Source organism: Cuculus canorus, chromosome 1 (genome assembly GCF_017976375.1).
Source record: "Cuculus canorus isolate bCucCan1 chromosome 1, bCucCan1.pri, whole genome shotgun sequence".
Lineage (NCBI taxonomy): Eukaryota > Metazoa > Chordata > Aves > Cuculiformes > Cuculidae > Cuculus > Cuculus canorus.
Genome location: NC_071401.1, coordinates 153,545,868 through 153,566,748, shown reverse-complemented (window position 1 = coordinate 153,566,748; position 20,881 = coordinate 153,545,868). Strand labels below are relative to the sequence as shown.

The window sequence follows — 20,881 nt, the reverse complement described above, 5'->3', positions numbered from 1 at the left end:
TGGCTATGGAAAGTGATAGGAATATTAGAAGGATTCTACTGAGCCAGGTCTGAGATTCTTCTAGTCCACTATCTCCAACAGTGGCTAAAAGAGGTAAGACTATAAAGACTGGACAACTGTGTAGGAGTACTTCCTGCAAACATTCTTTTCGCCTCCAGCGATGTGTTGCTGAGAGGTATTGTGCTAGAAGATCGATTGTACACTTCATAGGTCTGTATGGACTTGTTTCTTCCCTGAATTTGTCCAGCCAGTTTTTGAAGTAGGGTAAAGTTTTACCATTCACAAAATCTCATGACAGGAAGTTCTGTAGCCAGAACATGCATTGTGCAATGCAAGATCTCCTGTTGTTCGCCTTGTACCTGTTACTTTCTGGTTTAATTTCCTGATCCCTCTACCCTTCCTGTGTCGTTTGTTTTATAGACCTGCTTCATTTTATGATCTCTATTGTCTCCTTTCCAGTAGCCTTTCTTCTTTCTTCTTTCTGCATCAATCAGCTGCCTCTCTCTTGGCTGCAGCAGTGTAGCTTTGTAGTGACAGAGGGACATGGGTCATTGCTGGGTGACAAGTGACATCGCAGTGATGTGTTATGCTAGGTCCCACACAGGTGAATACTTTTGTGTCAGCTACAGTGGTATGGTGTAGGAGGAGATGAAGAAGCTGGGCAAAAACTCTGAAACCAGTTGAGGGTGCCCTGGGCCACCAAGAGATGACTGGGCAGGATCCTAGGAAGCTTGAAAAAAAGGAAGGGGAATTTGAAACAGACCTTGAGAAGTGGGGATAGCTTCTCTGTGCATGAGTGGTGGTGTTCAGCAGAGGCAGGGGTTGGGACTGGTCAATACAGAGCAGGTGAGGGAATTGAAAGGCCAGAGGTGATGCAGTTCTGGTTGGGGCCCTGACTGAGGGATGTTCGGATAAGCAGATTGATAGTGGGACAGTCTGTAGACATGAGGGTCTTGAGAAAATTTGGCTTAAACATTCTGCTAGTGCAATGGGCAATGGAAGAAATTGGGAAGAGAATGTAAGAGGACATGGGCTACTTATTAGGAAGCTCTCAAGCCTAAGCAAAGCACTAGGATGTCTTGACCCACTTGAAAGAGATACCTAAGAGTGAGCTCCCAGGTCAAGACTAGACTATTCTAAAGCAGATTGAGAGATTTAGCAACAAAACTCTTGCTGAAATTAAGATTTTCTTGTCCTTCCTGGCTAGCTGAGACCCTCAACTGTGTGCTGGAGAAAAGATGTATGAAACATCAGCCATCTTGTGAGTGGTCTTCAAACAGAATAAGTTCAAAGGAAGAAAAAGGCCCTGGTAGGGTGCAACAACTTTGTGGTTATTAGAGGGTACAGGGAGAAAAGAAGGTGCCCCTGGTAGACCTTATGACATTTCCTACAGAGGATGACTGTTCTGAGTAACCCTTGAGCTAAGGGCAGTAGAGGGTTGAGGTGAGTTGTGGAAAGCCTACTTAGATGCTGTCAAATGTGACCTGGGCCAGGACAGGCAGCAGGGACAGTGAGGGACAGTACTGCCAGCCATGGGAGGAGATAGGGGAAGAGGTTTGGTGCGAAGGAGGTGACAAGGTGTGAAGGCAGAATGGCCTGAACAGCATCAGAAGGGGAGATTGGTGGTGGTGAGATGTCTGTAGGAGCCGTTTATGCCTCAAGATTTCAGCCTCTGCTCCCTCCTTCCTCTCTTGGGGCAAGGAGGTCTTTTCCAGTCCCAGCAGCCTGTTCTCAGCCCAGTCACACCATGACAGAATGCCACAGCCTTGTTTTTCCTTACAGCCCAGGAAAGGTGATGGGATATGCTATATCACACCATGTGTGTGTAAAGCTCTTCTGCCAGTAGTTAAGAGTGGAGATGACAAGGGAGTAGGTATATTTTCTGCCTCTTCTCTCATTTACTGTAATTTTCTTTCTTCTGTCTCCTCCCCCATGCTGGTGGCAACCTTTCTTCCCTTCCCTGTCTGCTCACCTAACACCAGCTGCATCCCATGTCTCTGTTTTCCTTTAATCCATGTGATAGATCAGTGACAGACCCCCACTGTAAATTTTTAAATCAAAGCCCTTTATCTTGAATAGAGCAAGGTCAGGGGAAGCATCTTAAGGCATCAGTTGTATTTTCTATCTCTGCCTTAGAGCAACTTAAAGGATGGCTCAACAGGATTAGTAGAAAGCTCAATATTGGACAAATGGGTTTGGCAGGGGCTGGCTGGTGAGCCTGGGGGAGTGGGAGTGTGCTGTGCTGGAAAGTGGGAGAGCTGGGCTCTGCTAAGGGCCTCCACCATTGCCTGCTGACTACTGCACCTCTGGGCATGTGAAGGCAGCTGGGCTGATGCTGAGCACAATCCTGATGCTGCCCTAGGAGGGAGCAGCCTCAGCCCGCAGCACTGCTCTTTGCTAAGCAAGGCTGCTTAGTGCCAGCTGGGTGCTTTAGGGCCGAGGCACAGGGGATATCGCTCTGTGCTTCAGGGATCATTGCCCCCAGCACAAGGCTCTTTGCAAAGCCTAGAGGGACCTGCTGATCGCAACAGAGCTATGTACAGCTGGAACACAGTGGGTCAGGCCTCAGGAATAAGCCAGAATGCCATTCCCTGTGGTCCCAGTGGCAAGCTTCCCATTCCCTCCCCAGCCTGCTGGGTGCTGCTGGAGGTGTGAATTAGCGGTCCAGAAGCGCTCTCATTAGACTGCTTCCTTGGCTTGGCTTCTTCTGCTTCCCTCCTCTCCACTTTTATCTTATGCTTTTGCAAGTGTTTCAGAAAGAAGTGCGAGGCTTGCGGGATGACAGAAGGGCAGCAGGTCATATGTGAGCTCTCCTCGCACAAGCCTGGCTGGCAGACTGTGAACCTTTTTCCTCCAGTACCTCACTGCTGCTGGCAGCACTAGTTCTCCCCTCCTTTCAACTGGAGCGTCTCCTCCCTGGAGAATGGTTGGCTCTGCCTGAGTGGGAGAGAGAGTAAGCTTGTGATGACCAAGCTGATTTGACCTGTGCACCCAGCCACGAGGCTGTCCCAAGAGGGGCTCGTCCTTCGCCTACCACACAGTGAATCATTGCTGAAGCAAGAGATCCAGTCAATTTGTTCTCTGATCCTGCCAGTGACAGCTTCTCTCCCTCAGTCTGAACCCCTTCTGTCGTGTACTGTGTTCTCAGTCTACTAGAGCTCTGCGGTCAGAAAGGAGGCTTCTTCCCCTGCTGCACCAGGTACTACAGCCTGTTCCTCATCAGGCAGACACCCCTCCTCGCACTTCGTGTTCCAGGACATACGCCCATCGTGTGCATACATACAACAGTGTTAATCAAGCATTCAAGGCAATGGAGAATCACACCATCTTGGCCTTGCTTTCCCAAGCCTCCTAGAAAGATGAGATGGCTGGATTAGCCAGGGACATGGCTGCTGCTCTCCAGTGCAAGGATTTCCCTCGCAGGACTTTCTAGGCCATTGTCTTCTCATTAGCAGCCCTTCGTTTCTTGAGCAAATTGAAGGGTCTCTGGGATCCCATTTCATCCCTACTGTCCTCCTGCACCAGCCTGACCGCACATTCCAGGGCTTGTTTTCAGTCTGATGCACTCCAGTCCCTCAGTGTGTGCTGCCCATGGGTGAATCTCACACCGTTTCCACACAGAGGAGAATTTGCATGCATGGTGGGGGACACACAGCCTAGCCTGTTTATTCTTAATGCTCCGTATTATCTCCATTAATAATGCCACCTCTGCCTCACATGCTAATTAAGGCTCAAGATTGTTAATGTAATAGGGAATTTGGGCAGAGACCACACAAGACTGGCTGGATTAAGTTAACCTTATGGACTGTTAATGGATCTCCTGGAGGGGCATTTCTGCCTAATGAGAATCCAGCTTGAATGGTAATCAGGGGCTTACTCTCCTCATGCCTGACAGAGCTGGGAAATCTGGAGAGGCTGCAGGGCAGAACATGCGAAAAACATCAGCAGGAGCTGCTTGTAAAGCCGGGGAGGGGAAAGAAGGGTGTAGGGCTGGAGGGAGAGACCTGGAAGTGAGGGAAGAATTGGGGTGAGTGGAGTAGTGATGCACAGGAGGAGACAAACAAGCCCTGGGGCCGGTCCTGTGCATTTTATACTGGGCATTTAAATATTAACAAAAAGTGCTATTTTTCCTGGTTGTGATTGCCAGCAGTGAAAAGGTCACCCAAACTGTGTTAGCTGCAGGCAGTGTTAGTCTCTAGGGGAAAAAAATGGGAAGATCCTGGCCTGACTCCTGGAGACCTGCATCATGGTTCATGGCTGCTGCTACCTGGCAGATCAGAGAGATGAAGTTTTCTGGCCCGTCTTGATTTATAGTGTGGGGAAAAATGTTGGGGAAGGGATCTGGCGCTGGACACTCTTCTCTTCTGTGTAAAGATTATATTGCCTTGCTGGTCAGCAACAGAGTGAAAGCTGGGTCTCTGTTCCGAAGAACCCTGGGGAAAAATTAGAGGAGACAAAATTGAGCTTAGAGGTTAGTATATAGGATTGTATGATAAGGAATATCACAGATTTGGGACTGCAGTCACAGCAAAAGAGATGAAGCTTAAGACTTCATTTTCAAGGCAAAACTCTGAGATCCTGGGCCTGGATGAAACTGAGTCTCACTGGGATCCCATGAACCCTTTCAGGGAAGGTGTGCATATTTTCACATCTGGCTTCTGTGTGCTAGTTTTGTCCTGCAGAGGGAATAGGTGCAGGCTGGGATATAGGGCAAAAGCAAAACTTGAAATGGAAGACAGTTGTTTGCATTTCAGTGTGGGGAGCTGAGTAATTTAGATCAGCCCCTGAACAAACATGTAGAACTCAGTATAGACTGTTTGGGTGGAAGATAGTGATCTGGAGAATTGGTAAAAGGAATAGAGAAATGGCTTTGGGGTTTTCTTCTTGCTTGAGTCCCACTGCTCCAGGAGGTGCTCCAAGTGGAGAGTCTCTGTGCTTTGGATTCTAGGCTGGAGGTTACTTAGTACATGTGGAATCTGGGAAGGTTTATCCTTCTGATGTTGGAGCAAGGACAGAACAGCTAAGGCATGTGGCTTCCAGCTCTGGAGGTTTGAGTTTCAGCTGTGCTGACTGTAATTTGCTTGAAAGGTTTCTTACACCAAACCCAGCTGTGGGTGACTCTGGTTGGGAAACTGAAAGTCAGACAGGTATCACTGTATCTGCAGGATCCTCTCTATATTCCCAGTTATAGGAACTGCTGTGTCCTCTATTACTGTGAACTGCCTTACCTGAGCTGTCTCACCTTCACATGGCCCACTTCTTGGATGTGAACCATGAGTCTGGTTTTTGGTGTTCAGAGTCTGCGGGATGGAAGTTTGTGGGTTCTTGATGCAGTTCCTGGTGGTTGCAAATGGGTGACAAGGACATGGACAGGCAATTGGTCCAGTTCAGATTGCCCAGTGAGAATTTTCTTCACTGCCTGGCTCTTGATATGGGAAGATACCAGGGAACTGCAAGGAAAGGAGTTCCCTTGCCTTGTGTTTGTGTGTGGGAGTTGGTTCCTGGGGCAGAGTATGCTGCTGCCAGTGAGAGAGGGGAACTGAGGGAAGGTGAGAAAAGAAAAACACAGACCAGGAAGAGAGGCAGAGCAGGAGCCAGATGGACTCTTCCAACCAGAGAAGAATTCTGCCCCTGCATACCTGTATGCGTGCAGAGGTGCATGCAGCACGTGCACACTTACCATAGCTTTGTGCTGTACTCATAGCATTACTTTCACAAGAATATTCACTCTGCTGGTGCACAGTAACACCGTGAGTGCTGCACAGAGGCATAAATGCTGCCACACACACATGCGCAAACACAGAGATCACATCACTTCCGACAACACCTCACAAATGCACTGATGATTTCAGGAAAGAACAGACTTGCACACACATTCACTGTTTACCTTAGAGTACAACACTTTGATGCACACACATGCACATACATATTCCACACATTGATACTCGGAGCCCACTGCCTGCAGAAGGCACATGCACAACATCAACACACAGATGCTCATCAGAGGCCACACATTCCTGGACACCCGTGTACGCATATGACACCAGGTTGTCCATTTACCCCCTTTCAGCATTATCCCATGCAGGTGGACTTGCTCACAACAACACTGACAAACACATGTTTTTGTGTCTTCCAGGTCTTCTTGCTTGCCAGCACAGAACTGGCATGTGAAGGTGAGGCAAAGCACAACCCTTTTTGAGATGAACAAGATGAGCACCACACTGACGTACACATGCAAACACACATATGCATCCCCCTTGGCTTCTGCTTGCCTTGCTTTTGCTCTTCATTTTCCTTTGTTTAGCCAGTCACGGTGCTCCTTCCATGCCCCTGAAGCACAGAAGCAGATGGTTTGGAGATCAGTTTAGGGTGATGGTTCCCTTTTCCACTAATGGCTCTCTTCAGCTTCTTAGCTCAGTGCTAAGTATCTCAGAGATGAAGAATCTCCTTGCCTATCCAAACATGACACCTCTGTGTTACCTCTGAGCACCTATTAAAAATCCTGAGTCCAAAAGGCTTTTTAAATTGTCCTCATGACCACACTTTAACCCAAGTAGCACTTCAGGCCACGGTGGCTTTTCCAGGTTCAGCAGCATCTGTTGGCTTTGACAAAATGAGGCAGCTCTAGCTCTGCTCTGCTCTGTACACGTGCCTTGCTGAGACCCAAAATACTCTCTCAATTGTCCCCTTTCAGTCTGCATTATTCATCTCCTGTAATGCACAATGGATGTTTGTGGAAGGAAGCATGCAGGTACAATTGAGCATAGTGCTGAGGAACAGGCATTCCTAGCAAGCTGAATTTGCCTTGGCGCACAGGCCAAGATTAGCTGAGAGTAAGGAAATTTTTACTCCTTTGAACCACTTCTGAAAATTGAGTGGTGGCAGCAGTGGAGGTGCAGGGGAAGAGAAGGTGATTCAGAGGGTTTGAAGTGGTGGTCGTGTCTTCCCCACATGTTTGTTCTTGCTTCTCTTGTGCTGTCGTATGGACATGCATGTGGTGTGTGTCTGCAAAGGTGGGAGGATTCTGGGGGAAGGTGTCAAGTAGGTTGCTTTGGGGAGTGAGGAGTTTCCATGCCTGAGTAACGGTGAGGAAGGTGTACTTCCATGTGCTGGAAAGGGGAGTGGGGGTTGTTTGGGGATGAGCTGTGGAAGTAGGGTCCGGGGGCATGCAATGTGTTGGAGGATAGGGTGTTCTTGGAAGAGGCTATTGCAATGTACACTTCACTGACTTACACTGAGGTGTACCTGAATGTTCTTGGAGCCCATGCCCATCCAACATCCCAGAACAACAGCCTGCAAGACACCTTCCATTTTTATCTAGCTTCTCTAGGAGTTGGGGATTATCTGCTTGCTCAGAAATTGTCCAGAGGAGGGCTGGGAAGAACTGTGAGTGTGGTTGGGGCTAGACCACACTGCAACCCCTATGTTGCCTGTGTCCAAGTCACCCCTATAACAGTCCCTTTGTGTCTGTGGGGCTCTTCCTTTTGCACCTGCAGCAGTACGTGCTGCTCCAGCAATCCCAGTACAGCCACAGACCCCTGCACTACATGTCTGCAACTGCACTCGCTCGCAGCTGCTTTTCCTTCTCCCAAACCCCATGCTGTCTCATGTCTTTCCAGTTTCTCAGGGGCACACAGGTACATGCACTTGCCCTGCTGCTGAACCCTGATTGCTCTCCACCATAGCTTGCACTATCATGCTGTGACACAACTGAGCTTGTTAAACAAGCCTGGCAGAACACTTACCTTGCTGTCCCTGATGCTGGGCTGATCTTCCCTCCTTCCTCCATCCCTTCTTACCTACCTCCTGCATCTCCTTGTCTCTCCTTCAGGGAGCTCCTGCCTTCCTAACCAATTTTCTGCTTCCCATAAGGGTTTATGCACTTCTTCACCATGTTTAGGTTTTGTGCTCCTGTCCTCTGTTGCCGCTATCAGCCAATTTCAGAGCACTTGGGGCTGGTGGAACCTTGCGCTCTTCCTTGCGTGTAAATTATGCACATCTAACATCAGAAGAAATAAGGGAAGGAAAAAGAATGAGTGTGGATGATCTTGCAGGCTTCCTGCTCTAGAGGTTTTGCCTACAGGACCTGCAACATGTGTCATGAGCTTTACTGGGAGATGGTAGAATGAGCAGAATTATAAAAAGTGAAAAAAGGAGAAGATCTCAGAGATGGAGGCAGTTTAAGCAGAATCGGTGTGGCAGTGGTACGTGTGTGTGTACACATGTACCTGTGCAGGAACACAGAATAATACAGCTGTCTCCAAAGCAAGTTCTCACTTCATAACTTTCAAGAATGTAATTTTTTCGTATGTGAGTGATGTTGGCTGTGGCTCTCAGCACTTCATGTGTAGTTTGTGTTTGTCTGCCTCTGTTGGATGTTGATGAGTATTTATGTTTTCCATGTGACAGAATATGGCTGGTGTTTGATGATGCTGGGGCTAGTGTTTCAGATCCAGAAGGATGGTATGTCACTGTGTGGGCTGAGTTAGGTAGGTAACAGTATCTGAGGCGATCAGTTTTTATGCTGCAGGCAATTTGTAAGCATAGTACATTTGTGTGTGATGTGCAGCCAGTGCTGCCTGCTTGACTTATGTTCCAAAGCGCGTGAGGATGTTTTATGTGCTTTTGTTTTCTTAGAGATGTGCGCATTATGATATACTGGTGTGCTGTTTGCCCTGATGCAGACGTTTGTGTGTGTGTGTCCATGGCACTTTTGCTGGTCTTTGATATGGAGGTGAACATATTAAATAACGTGCATTTGCACAGTGGCAGTTACGTATAAGTGGCGATGAGTATGTGGTAGGTACATTCAGATATTCAGCATGCATTTGTGCAGTGGTCAGGATTTGCAATTCTGTATTTAAGTGTTTTTGCGCTGTACTCATATGTGTGGTGGAACAGGCTGGGTGGAGTTGATGTTGTTGTGTGATGGTTGCCTGACATATCAAGTATGCATATCCATACAGCTGTGCAACCTTGTAGGAGCAGGATGTATGTGAAGAACAGAATCACCTCAAACCTTTGGAGGGATCCTGAATTTTTAGGGGTGTATGCAAGTAAGTGCACAGTGGTATGAAAAGGCCAGAGAGTGCGCACATATGTGTGTGTGTGTGTGTACAGCATGTGTGCAGCAGTGTGAGTGTGAACAGCATGCTGTGGGGGGCATGCTTGGGTGATGTGAGCAGGGCTGGGAGGCAACATGTCTGTGCGCATGCAGCTGTGTATGTAGGCACATTTCACCTTCTCTGGTGTGGCTCTGTCAGCCCTTTTCGCTGCATTGGGCCAGGTGCTGTCTCCTTTTTGTGTGCAGTGGGACAGTATCCTTCTTAGGATACAGGCCATCCCCTTTCCATCCTTTAAATCTCTTTCCATCCGTCTGTCTGTTCTGCTGCCTGTGCCCAGTTGTCTGTTTCCATAATCACCGATACACCCTGACTAGCTCACACCCCACACTGCCTGTGGACTCAGCAGCTGTGCATCTCTCCGTCCCTCCCACACACACACACATTCACACACACACACGCACCCTGGATCTTCATCTGTGGTATATTCAGTTGCCATTGGAAACCTAAGAAAGAAGTGAATCTACCCTCCAAATCTTAAGCTGGTGATTTTTTTTCCTTTTATTTTTTTCCTTCCCCTTTCCTCCTCTCCTCACAGAAGGCGAAGTCGTTCGCAATGAATCCATGGCAGCTTCGATCGAATGGTGAGCTGGAGCACCTACTCACAGGCCACTCCTTGATGTGACAGAAGAGAGGCCTTTCCAAGCACTCACCGAGGAGAGCGGAGCGCTGGATTTACCTCCTGCACACTCAGGCACCCGCGGCACAGGCACTGTGAGGTAAGCCAACCTTGGCTCCTATGTCTGTGTGCCTCTCTCCATCCTTCCCTCCCTCTCTTCGCTTGCTCCCCAGAGGTGCGAGGGAGGGAAAAGACAGGGGTTTATTACACGGTGAACAAAATCTAGGCTTTCATCATCCTTCCCCCTCCCTCTGCTAATGGAGAACTGCTCCTTCTCCTCCAACCCCTTTTCCTTGCAGCTCTGCATGCGTGTGCAGGTAGGGATTGTTTGCAGGGCAGCAGGGAGAAGAGCTGCTGGTCCCCTGCACGCAGTCCCGAGTGTGTTCTTTCCTTTCTCATCCCTCCCTTGTCACACAACTGTCTGCTCTCACCCCTAAGGGATTTTCCATCCCCTCCTCTCTTTCCTGGGATATGGGGCAGCTGGGCTCACGCTGCTGAAGTGGAGCAGCAGACTGGTTTGGCCAGCAGAACTGCTGGGCTCCGTGGCCCTGGCCTGGGTACCTTCAGGGATGCAGCTTGCAGCAGAGCAGGAGTGAGCATCACTCTAATGGGAGTGGGGCATGCAGGGGGGATTCCCCCTCTCTCCTCACCTTATGGATATTTTGGGCATCCCGATTCCCCAGGGAGCATGCTGTCCTCCATTTCCTAGCCAGGTACCTTCTCTGAATACCCAGCCCGACTGGCACAGATTTTTGGGGTGATGGGCGTGCTCTTTGTCACTGCTTATCTGCTGTCCCCTGGTGTTTCTGCCCAGCTTGAAGGGATGTTTTCCTGCTGGAGACAATGTGTTTCATAAGCTGGGAACGCCGTGTGCCCTGCACAGGCAGTGAAGGGTCTCTGTGCTAAGCCTGACCCATTTCAGGATGGAAAGCTCTTGGGAGCACCTGAAAGGGCCTCCCGCTGCCTGCAACTGCCCTCAGTGCCCCTTTCCCCAGCTCCTCTGCAAGGAAGGCAGGAAGACCAGCCGCACTGTTTCCATGCCATGTCCTGTGCTGTTGGACTTGCTGCTGTGTGGGGACAGGAGAGGAGCAGGGAACAGCTATTTTTCCCATCACCTGGGCAGGCCCAGCCATCCCTTGAGAAGCACAGATGTGCCTGGAAGTGCCTTTTCCCTGAATAGGATGCTAAATCAATGAGCTGTTGGCAAGGCAGTGGGCACAGGGAGTCCTCAAAGGAGTATATTTTTAATTGGAGGTCTAGAGGTTCACAACTACCAGCCCACAGTTTCAGGCTCTGCACAGACTCTGGAAGACGCCGGGGTTTTCAGACTCAGATTTTGGGGTTGCTCCATTTCTCTGAGGGGAAGAGGCTGGTAGGATGTGGTGTCCCTTGAAGGAGGTGGTGGGTTGCTCCCCTCCTGCCTACATTCCACCTGGTGATGCTGGCAAGGAGGGTGCATCTTCTAGTGCATGTCTGTGCTGCCACTGAGGGACCTGGCTGCCAGCCTTCTTCTCCACCTCTTTCTCCAGCTGCCCCAACACCTCCCCCCCCAACCAAACTGTTGTCTTCAACTTCAGTCTGGTGGTGCCAGTTGTTTCTCTTTCTCTTTTGGGGTAAACCTGAACCCTGCTTTTCCCTCTTTCAGCAGCGTCTCTTCCTAACTCACACTCCAGCATTTCTCATCCCTCATGACCCCTTGGCACATGCTGTGCTGGGCAGGAACAGCATTGGGGTAGCCTCGGGAAGGGTTGATGTTCCCTGGCAGGATAATTTCTGGATGCTGCTGCTGGCTGACAATACTGTGAAGTGATCTTTTCCTCTGTGGTTCACACCCTTCAATGTGTGTGTGTTGCGGGTGACGGAGTGACTGTAGCATTGTTGATGTGTCACTATTCCTCTTGGCCGGGGCCCGGCAGGGAGCGTGACCATGCAGTTGCACTTGGTTTTGTTATTAGGGAGTTTGCAGAAAGCAAGCTCCTCCTGGATGGAGCCTCTGAAGTCATTTTGCATTGGTTAAATTCCTTAGCCCTCTCAGGACATGGCTTTGGTGCTGGCTCAGGGTGGACAAGACAATAAATCCAACTCTAGGGAGCTTTGCACTGGGTCAAAATGGCTATGGCTCCATGGTCGAAAATGCTGATCCAGTATGAATTCACTCTGCTGCTTCAGATTTGTTTAGAAAACAATGTTGGCTTAACTCTATCCTGGCAAGGTTTATATTGCATTGGGTATTATCTGTCTGTACCACTCTAGCTTGATGTTGGCTCGAGTGTTGTTTGTCCTTCCACATCTGGCACACTCTCCGGATCGTGCATGTTCTGGCTAATTTGGCAGATGCAATTGCATGCCACAGCCAGCCTGGTGCAATCTCTCCTATCAGTCAAGCCTGTTTGAAAGAGGGTTGAATTACAGTCTTAGCAAGCGATGTCCCACACTAGGCAGCTGCCCTCCCCTCTCAGGAGTTACAACAGCTCTTGTCTACTGAGTGTCTTGAGAAGTGGTGTACAGCAAGGCAGAAACCCAACTCCCTGTAGCTGCATTTCTCCCGCAACCACCCCAGGTCCAGAGAGATCCTAGAGAGGCAAGTATGTCCTCTGGCTGGTGGTCACATCTCTGCCTGGCTCTCCCCAAGGGCTTTAGAGCCATGTCTTACCTGCTGCCCTAGAAAGTATGTATGTGGGGATAAGGGGATGACACCGTCTGGCAGAAGGACAGGCATCTCACCGAAGAGGAAGGGGAGGGAAAAGTTGTCTTAGCAGGTGCTAAGATGGTGCTCTCCAGCCCTGATGACTTCACTGCCCTATGGTCAGTGCATGGGGCCCAGGAGGGGTGTTATCATTCCTCATAGGACCACGTTGACAGAAAATGGGTTTGCACCATGGGTGGGAGCCAGGACAGGTCCATCTGGGGCAGGTTCTCACTTAGGATCGAGTATAAGCACAAACCTGTTACGTTGCAGGGACTTTTTACAGATCTGTCACTCAGATGCTTGTGTTGCTGAGGGATGTACTTTTGTTCGAGGGATGACGGAGAAAGGCAGGAAAGTGGCAAGGAGTGGTTTGCCTCATGCTTGTGCATGGACATTTGCAAGTCTTTGGTGATAAGGAACATTTCCTGACCAGGTTTTGCAGTCCAAAGCCAGATCTACTTTAAAGCTCAGCAAGATGAGTTATTGCAAGTTGAAGATGAGAAATGATGCTGCCTACAAAACCTTGATGCTAAGGATACCTGAGTCTTAATTCCAGTGAGGTCTCTTGCTGGTCACCATGATGTGCCTCAGTTTCCCCTGCCTTTATACCAGGCAAACAGTAGCCACAAACACTGGTGGAGAGGAAGAGGATGGGTAAGGGGGATGTGTAAGCATGCTTACTGTTTGTACAGTTCTTCAGGCTGTGCAGAGGGATGCTGTGGGGAAAGGGAGGTACAGCCTGCAGACTCTCTGCTGGCATGGCTGCCTGCTGACCTTCGCAGGGGGCTGGATGCTGGAGGAGAATTTGTAATGACTGGGGTGCTGTGTGCCAGGGCTGAGGCAGTGATTCACTCAAGCCTCTGTTTGTTTGGTAGAGAAAGGGAGTTTGTGGCTTGTCACTCAGGAAACAGAGTGGGGATTCAGCAGCGGAGAGCAGGCTTCTTGGCTGGGCGTCCCCAAACAGCCACACCATGTGTCAGCGTGTGTGTCAGGGGAGCACAGGAGACCCTGGTACAGGCTATGACTGGCAGCCGGCCAGCCCTGGCCCCCAGCACTTCACCTCTGCAGCCTCTGCACAGCCACTGCTGAGTAGCCAAGGATAGCCCCAAGATCCACACGTGTGACAGACCTGTGCATGGGAAGAGAAGGAGAGGAGTAAAAGCCTTGCTAGAAGAGCAGCTGGATGTGATTTGTGCTGCCTGGCTTAGCCTGCGTGCAGTAGCACAGCATGCGTGAGGGTGTCCATGTTGCTTCATCCAGCCCAAGCCAGCGCCTGCAACAGGGTTGTTTCTGGTGTGTGGGACCAGGTCACAGGCTGGCAAGTTGTGTTGGGCTAACTTAGGAGATGAAGAAAGCCTCTTCCTCTCCTGCATTCCTCCTCCATCTCATTCCTGCTGTGTTTAATCAGGTGTGAGCCCTTCCTCGTTTCTCAGAGGTGGAGACCTGCAGGCAGTAGAGGGAGATGTTGTGGTGGGAAAAAGAGAGTTGTGAAGCACTGGGAGGGGGGAGGGGGGCGGGAGGGGGGGTATGAAGGGGATGGAGGCACTAAGAAGGAGTGAAGACCTGAGAGAAAAAAAGGCAGAAGGAAAGAGAGACAGCTGGAGAGTGAGGCAGGAAAAGAGCAGCGTGTCTCTGGTGACAATGTGATGTGGAAGACATATAAATATTGCAGGCTGGAGTTTGACCTGACCATAGCATAGTTAAGGTTGGAAAAGACCTCTAAGATCATCGAGTCCAACCTTCAACATGATAACAACATACCTACTAAACCATGTCCTGAAGTGCCACATCTACACTTTTTTTTAAACACCTCCAGTGATGGAGACTCCACAACTTCCCTGGGCAGCCTGTTCCAATGCTTCACCACTCTTTCAGTAAATAAGTTTCTCCTAATATTGAATCTAAACCTCCTCTGGTGCAGCTTGAGGCTATTTCCTTCACCCTATCACTTGTTACTTGGGAGAAGTAACCATATTTCTACTAGGCACAGATGTTGTCTGGAAAGCTGTGGCAGGAGGACCAGCTCCACACCGGGGAGTATTCATCTCCTTAACTCAGGGAAAAAACAGCCTGATCTTCCCTTTTCCTGCTCTGGCTTGTCATCTCCTGTGCATGTTCCTCTGCTTCCAATATGGAGGAGGAAGCACAGCTGAGAAACCTCTCCTCATGTCCTCTGTGATCCTGGCCCTGGCCTTGTGGACCCAGAGGAGGCGAATGTGCTGCCCAGCACTGCTGGGAATTGCCCTGCTTTGTACTGGAGGGATATCAGTGAGGTCTTAGAGGAAGCCAAGACTTGCTTTTAGAGTGCTTCCCAGAAATACTTATGGCACCATTTCCTCACCCAGGCAATGTTTGCAGGGAATGAATTCAACATGCTACACGAGGCAGAATTTTCTCTGTGATTGCCGTCAACCTATCCCGTAAGAACTGGATAGCAGCAATTAGATAAGAGGGTTTACAGGTTTCTCTTCCTCTTTTAATGAAATATACCTAAGTATGTATCTGTTAGGTAAGGTATGTCAGGTCTGGCTTAGGATAAGTAGATTTCATACAGATGTTTTGTCATCTTTTGATGTGAGTGTGGCAGTTTGCTGAAGGTTTCCAGAAGCTGGCATTCTGGTGTTGGTTTACACACAGGATCGCAGCTGAATGTGTACCCCAAAGCCAGTCATGTGTTCACTATGGTTTACCTGTGGCAGAAACCTGTGGGTGCTTCTTGCTCATCCTGAATTTCCTCACTATCCTCCTGTTGTAAGACCAATGGGCCATGTGGCTTGAAGTCAGTGGCATATCAGGGCTATCAAGCTGTGCCCTGATCTGAACTCCCATGCCTTTTAAAGCCAGCCAGCATGATGAGAGCTATCAAGAACTAGCCTGGCACAAAGAGAGAAACACTCACATAATGGGACTACTTATTTGAGTTCCCCAGAATTTCCCATAGCATTTCCGTGTCTCGAGGCTGATTCAGTTGAAAGGCAATCAATGGAGCTAACAGCCCAGAATTGTTCTGCTTACTTTCTGATTTGCTTCTTTTCATCCTTGCTGGGTTTCTTCTCCTCCTAGGTTCATGCATCCCCTAGCACAGAGGTCACTTTCTTTTTAGTGCACCTTAGGATGTATATAATCAGGCTAGCTCCTTTTGTGCCCTGAATCTTCTGGGATCAAGATGGAAAACACTATTCATCAAGAGACCCAAACAAATGAGCAAAACTAGCCTGGTCAGTCAGAACAGGGTGGAAGTTATCCAAGAAAACTCACATTGATCAATTCCAGTTACCTCCTGTTTTTAAAGTGACTCAGTATCTCCATTTTTAGGATGTTGCTGGGGAGCTGAATTCTCTTATGATTTCTCTTATATCAGTTGTCCCTACCAACAGTGTTTGTGAGATTCTTTTCCCATATCTGCTTAGATGTGGAACTGTTGGAAACCATGCTTGCCAAATAATGGGTGCTGGGACAAAGCCAATCATAAAAACCCAAAAACTCACTGAAAAAAACCACAAACCCTCCCTGCCTTTTCCCAAACAATAAGTTATCAAGTCCAGATGGTTAAATCCGAGAGTTTAGAAGGAGCTTAAGTGATTGAGCTGCTAACAAAAATATGCAATCTCTTGTGAAAAAAAAAAAAAAAAAAGCTACTGATTCGGGGAATTGGAGAAGACCAAATGTTGTACCTATATTTAAAAAAAGGCTCCAGTGATGATCCGGGGAATTAAAGATCAGTAAGCTTTCCATCTGTAGCTGGTAAACTGGTGGGAGTGATAATTAAAAAGCAATGCTTGAAGACATCTGGAAGATTGTGGTCTGATAGGACCTAACCAGCATGGGTTCAGCAGAGGCAAACTGCATCTCGCTAATCTCCTACAGCTCTTTGAATGTGTCAATAAAGCAGTGGATAAAGGAGAAGCAATTGATAAAATGTATTTAGACTTCCAAAAGGCTTTTGAAAGATCCTGCACAAGAGCTACTAAAGAAGCTAAGTAGTCAGTGAGAGACAAAATATTGACATAGATCAAAAACGGAGTAGAAGACGAAAAGAATGAGGGGATTAAACAGTCAAGTTTCACCATGGCAAAAGGTTAATGTGGCCTCCACGTTCTCTTGTTCTCTTGTAAATCCCATGTGATTTAGTGTGTGGTTTAATGACTTGGAAAGGTGGAAGGAAATATATGCTGTATGAACATTTGCAAATGAGACAAAGTTACTAAGTTGGTTGTAGCCAGAAAGGGCTGTGAGAAATGCCAGGGGAGGGACGCTAAGTTAAACAAATGCGCTGTGCTCTGGCAAACAAAACTCAGTGTTGATACTGTCAAAGTAATGTGTGTTGCAGGGTAAACTTGCAACTTTTTAGATACCCGCAAAGGTCTCCAGTGAAGGGTATCAGCCAAATGAAAGTCTGGGTGGTTGTTAGGAAGTTCCTTGCAGAGCTCTGCCCTGTGTTGTGCTGCCCTCAAGCAGGAAAAGTAGCAGATTGGCTGCCAAGGTAGAGTACTCTGGAAAAGATGCAAGGCTCTCTGTACACCTGTGGTGCTGCCTCATTTGGAATTGTGCACCAAACTGGCCTGTTTCTGAGGAATGCTGGAAAGCTGAAGGGGCTCTAAGGTTAAGAGAAAACCCCTGAGAACACGCCAAGTGAAGATATGGAGGAGACAGGGGTTGCCAGTGTCACTGGACTGGAAGTGGATGTTGGAAGGAAATGAAACTATGAGACCTTTGAGTACATGGGTCCTTCCTTTCCTCATCACACAGGAGTGAGAGAATGCACGGTAAAATTAAAATGCGTGAGATTCAGCTTCGCTTGGTTGGACCATGGAGCTCTAAGTTATCAGATTTTGTCAGGTCCAAGGATTTAAAAAGGTTCATAGTGGGCTTGTGTAATTTTGTGGAGAGCAAGAACGCACAAATGAGCTTTAAATAAGGATGAGCCCAATTTTGGAGCCTGAACCTCTAGGTTCAGTCTTCACAGCCTACATTAACCCACAACTCATAGCAGCCAGTAAGAAAATGAAGATAGGACCGCATTGTCTCTCATCTATGTGCTTTGAGGTTTTTCCACATTTTGCCTCCAAAAAGGTGGTTGTTTTCTGTGAGAGTCAGCGTGGACATGTCCCTGATCTGGAATGGTTGTTCCCCAGCATTCCTTAATAACACCTGATGGGACATGAACGGCGAAATTTTGTTCATGTCCAAACCCCTCCCAGCATCACACATGTTCAGGAGCATCCTCAAGCTCAGGGAAAAATGAGGTCAGATTCTCTGCTAACTTAAACTGGCATAATCATGTCAAAGTCAATAGCAAGAAACAGAGTTTTCAGCCTCTGTGTTTGAACTTGGTTCCAGTGAAAACCAAACAACACACACACATGTGCATGCATACAAAAAGTGCAAAACCACCTAAACTCTTGAAATTGCCTGAGACCAGAAACCAAACTCAGAAAGTTCCCAGACGTTCTTGGGAGACTGCCCATGTTTCCACCTCTTGCCTGAGATATGGATATGGGAATCAGCACCAAGATAACAGGGTATTGCAGCCTTTCCATTTGCCAGGTCAAGCTGGAGCCCAGAATTAAAAATCTACTGGGGCAGAAGGGAGAAGAGAAATCCCTGAGCCTATAGAAATTCTGAAACCTTGTCTGATTATTTCCTCCTCTCCTCCGTGTAAGAAGCTGAGTCTATAAACACCTCCTCCCTGTTCTACAGTGTTCCCTACCCAGGAGCATGGTCCCAGTTCTTGGGAGTTTTTTGCTGAATACATGATATAGGGTGCTGAAGTCATTAACAGCTTGGCTGAGGCTATTCACATAGTTTGATGTTCTAACTATTTGTGTACACAAATCTCAGACTCCTTGTAAGCATGTCTCCTTCCTGGGCAGCCCACGAGGTGTGAGTAGAGTGACTCCTTGTGCAGGGAAATGAATTTAAGCCAGGAAAACAAACACTGAGGATCATCTCTGTGTACTGCTTTTTTGCTGGATCTCTAAGCTCTGTTATATTCTTAGAGCTGTGTTTTGTTTTGGTGGGTAGCTTGGAGCAACATCCATCCACTGCAGCTGAAGTGGATAAAGTGGGAGCAGCCGGGCTCACATCCCAGTGCTGAGACACCAGGGTCAATTATCACACCTTTCCATGGGGTTAAAAGCTCCTGTATGGCTAGAGGGAACTTTGACAGTGTCTCGAAGCTGACATCATCACAGCCCCTTTGAACCTCTGGGGTGGAAATGACATCTCCAGCACCTCTCGTGGAATCCAGGAACTCAAGACTGCGGGGGCTGAGAGATGCTGACGTCACTTCTGCTGCATGCCAGCAACCCCAAGGCTTTGAAGACGGCTTGATCACCACTACTCTATTATAGCACCTAAAAAGACCTCTGGGACTGGAAGATGATTGCATCTCTTTGCTCTATTACAGCAACCAATGAACCTCCAGGGCCAAAGGATAAATGCACCATCTCTGGAGCATTATAGCATTTAGAAACCTCATTCACTGACTCACAGCTGTCTTCTCTCTGCCACCACCACCACCTTCAACTTGTCTCGGCATCCAGCCCCTTTCTCTGCTGAGGTGTAGCCGGATAATCCCTGTGCTTTTACAGTATCTGGCTGGAGGTAGTGCTGCGATGTGACCACACTACCTTTTCACTTCTTATGGTAGTAGGGAATATCAGTCTGCCACTCTGCTCTACGCATGCAGCAAGGGAGCACTGCAGCACACCATTTCCACACTTAATACAACATCTGTGAACCTCTGGTGTAACTCTGCTGTGGCAGATGATCTGCTCTTGTCTGTTACAGGGCGGGAGCTCTTCTCACACTGTTATAGATGTTTCAGAAGACAGTTCAGCACCTGGGAATAGCCATGTCATATCAGTAACTGGAGCTTAGAGACAGGAAGGGGGATATTTTGAATGCCTGGTCAGCGATCCTGGCATTTAGAGAGCATAAATTAATTTCTCAGACACCCTAGAGAGGTGGAGTTCTGTCATGTTATGAACCTGACTTGTAGATTCTGGGGAAAATCCTAAAAGCTTTTGGTAATAGAGGTTTTAGTGAGTTTAATGCCGATGGAATTAAAAGTCTCCAGGCACTCGTTGTGAATGGATTTACATCAGGGAGATTAGAAAAGGGAAAACATTATTGGTGTCCAGGAAGCTCAGGAGAGCAGCTGTCAGCTGGTTTAGATAGAGAGTTTTCCAATGGACACGCGTCCTGACAGCCAGACGGCACACATGTGCACACCCTCTGGGGTCAGCTCACATGCTCGCGAGCTGGGAACAGGTCCCAGGGCCCACTGCAAGTCATGTCACACATGAACTCTCACAATGAGATGTTTGCACTAGCCAGTTTTACAGACATATTGAACATGAGTGAGCACAGTGATGGTCTCCCCAGTTCAGCTGGCATGCTCTTACTTGAAGATCCATATGACTCACCAAAGTGCTGGCCTTTCCCAGTATGCTCACTCCTTTCACATTGCTCTGGAAGGACTGAAGAAAAGGCTCTACCTATACAGATGGGCCTTTTACTGCCCTCTTTCTTCCCATAAGAAATGCACCTCGAAGGTAGCTATGAAGTTTAACTATAAAGTGCAGTTAAAGTGGGCAAGATCTTTATGGAAGAATTTTGTGAGGTTTAGTAAATTCATAGGAAACACATGCAATTCACAAAATCTAGCAGGTTCAACTTGTCTGGGCGAATAACATGGGGAGCCATCACCGTATGTTGACCAAGTTCTGCTCCTTTTTCCCAGGCCTCAGTGTCTCTCATTGCTGGATAAAGCATCCTGGGGCCAGATGGCCCTTGCCTGTGCTGTTAAATAAGAAAAGCATGATCCTGGAGGGTCCTGAACTTCCCTTCCAGGGCTCAGTTGCCAAGGCTGTGCCCTTTAGGAGACACGATAGAGGCAATAGAAGAAAAGGCTCCAAGAGACCTACAGGGAGCTTGAGAAGGGTTTTGGCCTTAAGTACATGAGCTGATGATGCCCCTCTCAGGAAGGCTGAGAGCTGATTTGTCTGGTGTCCCTTGTTTTATTTTATTTCTCTCCAAATCCTCATCACTTGTTGGTGCATCTTGTTGAGAGCAGAGATCAGGGTTAATTCACCCTGGCTTTCTCCTTAAGTGGGACCTCATCAAGCTGAGGACTCAAATCAAATACCACTTCAAATATCTTTATCTCCTCTTTGGTCTAGGAGAGCTGGCTGGGAGATCAGGCTTTGCTAAAGCAGGGAGTTCCCTGCCCCAGGGTAGGTGAGTAGGAGAGAGAGAGCAAGATGCCTTGCCAGGGCATGGAGATAGTAACCTGACTTCATCAACTATGTGTTCACAAGCAAGCCAAGGGCAGTTACCCTTGCTTTGAAGAAAATGCCCTATCCACAACGAACAGCAGAGAGCTGAGATTCATCCCATCGATTCATACCATCCCTTTTCATCACACACAGCACGATGTCTACATGT

General features: G+C 48.2%; 1 long non-coding RNA gene across 3 annotated transcripts in view; it reads left to right on the top strand.

Annotated features, from left to right (window-relative positions):
* The window catches only part of LOC128852010 (uncharacterized), a 63,000-nt gene that overhangs the window by 20,823 nt on the left and 21,296 nt on the right, over nt 1-20,881 (top strand). For all 3 annotated transcript variants that reach the window (XR_008449618.1, XR_008449617.1, XR_008449615.1), the window contains one exon: nt 9,661-9,841. This is a non-coding gene — a long non-coding RNA (uncharacterized LOC128852010). The remainder of the gene's footprint in view (nt 1-9,660; nt 9,842-20,881) is intronic.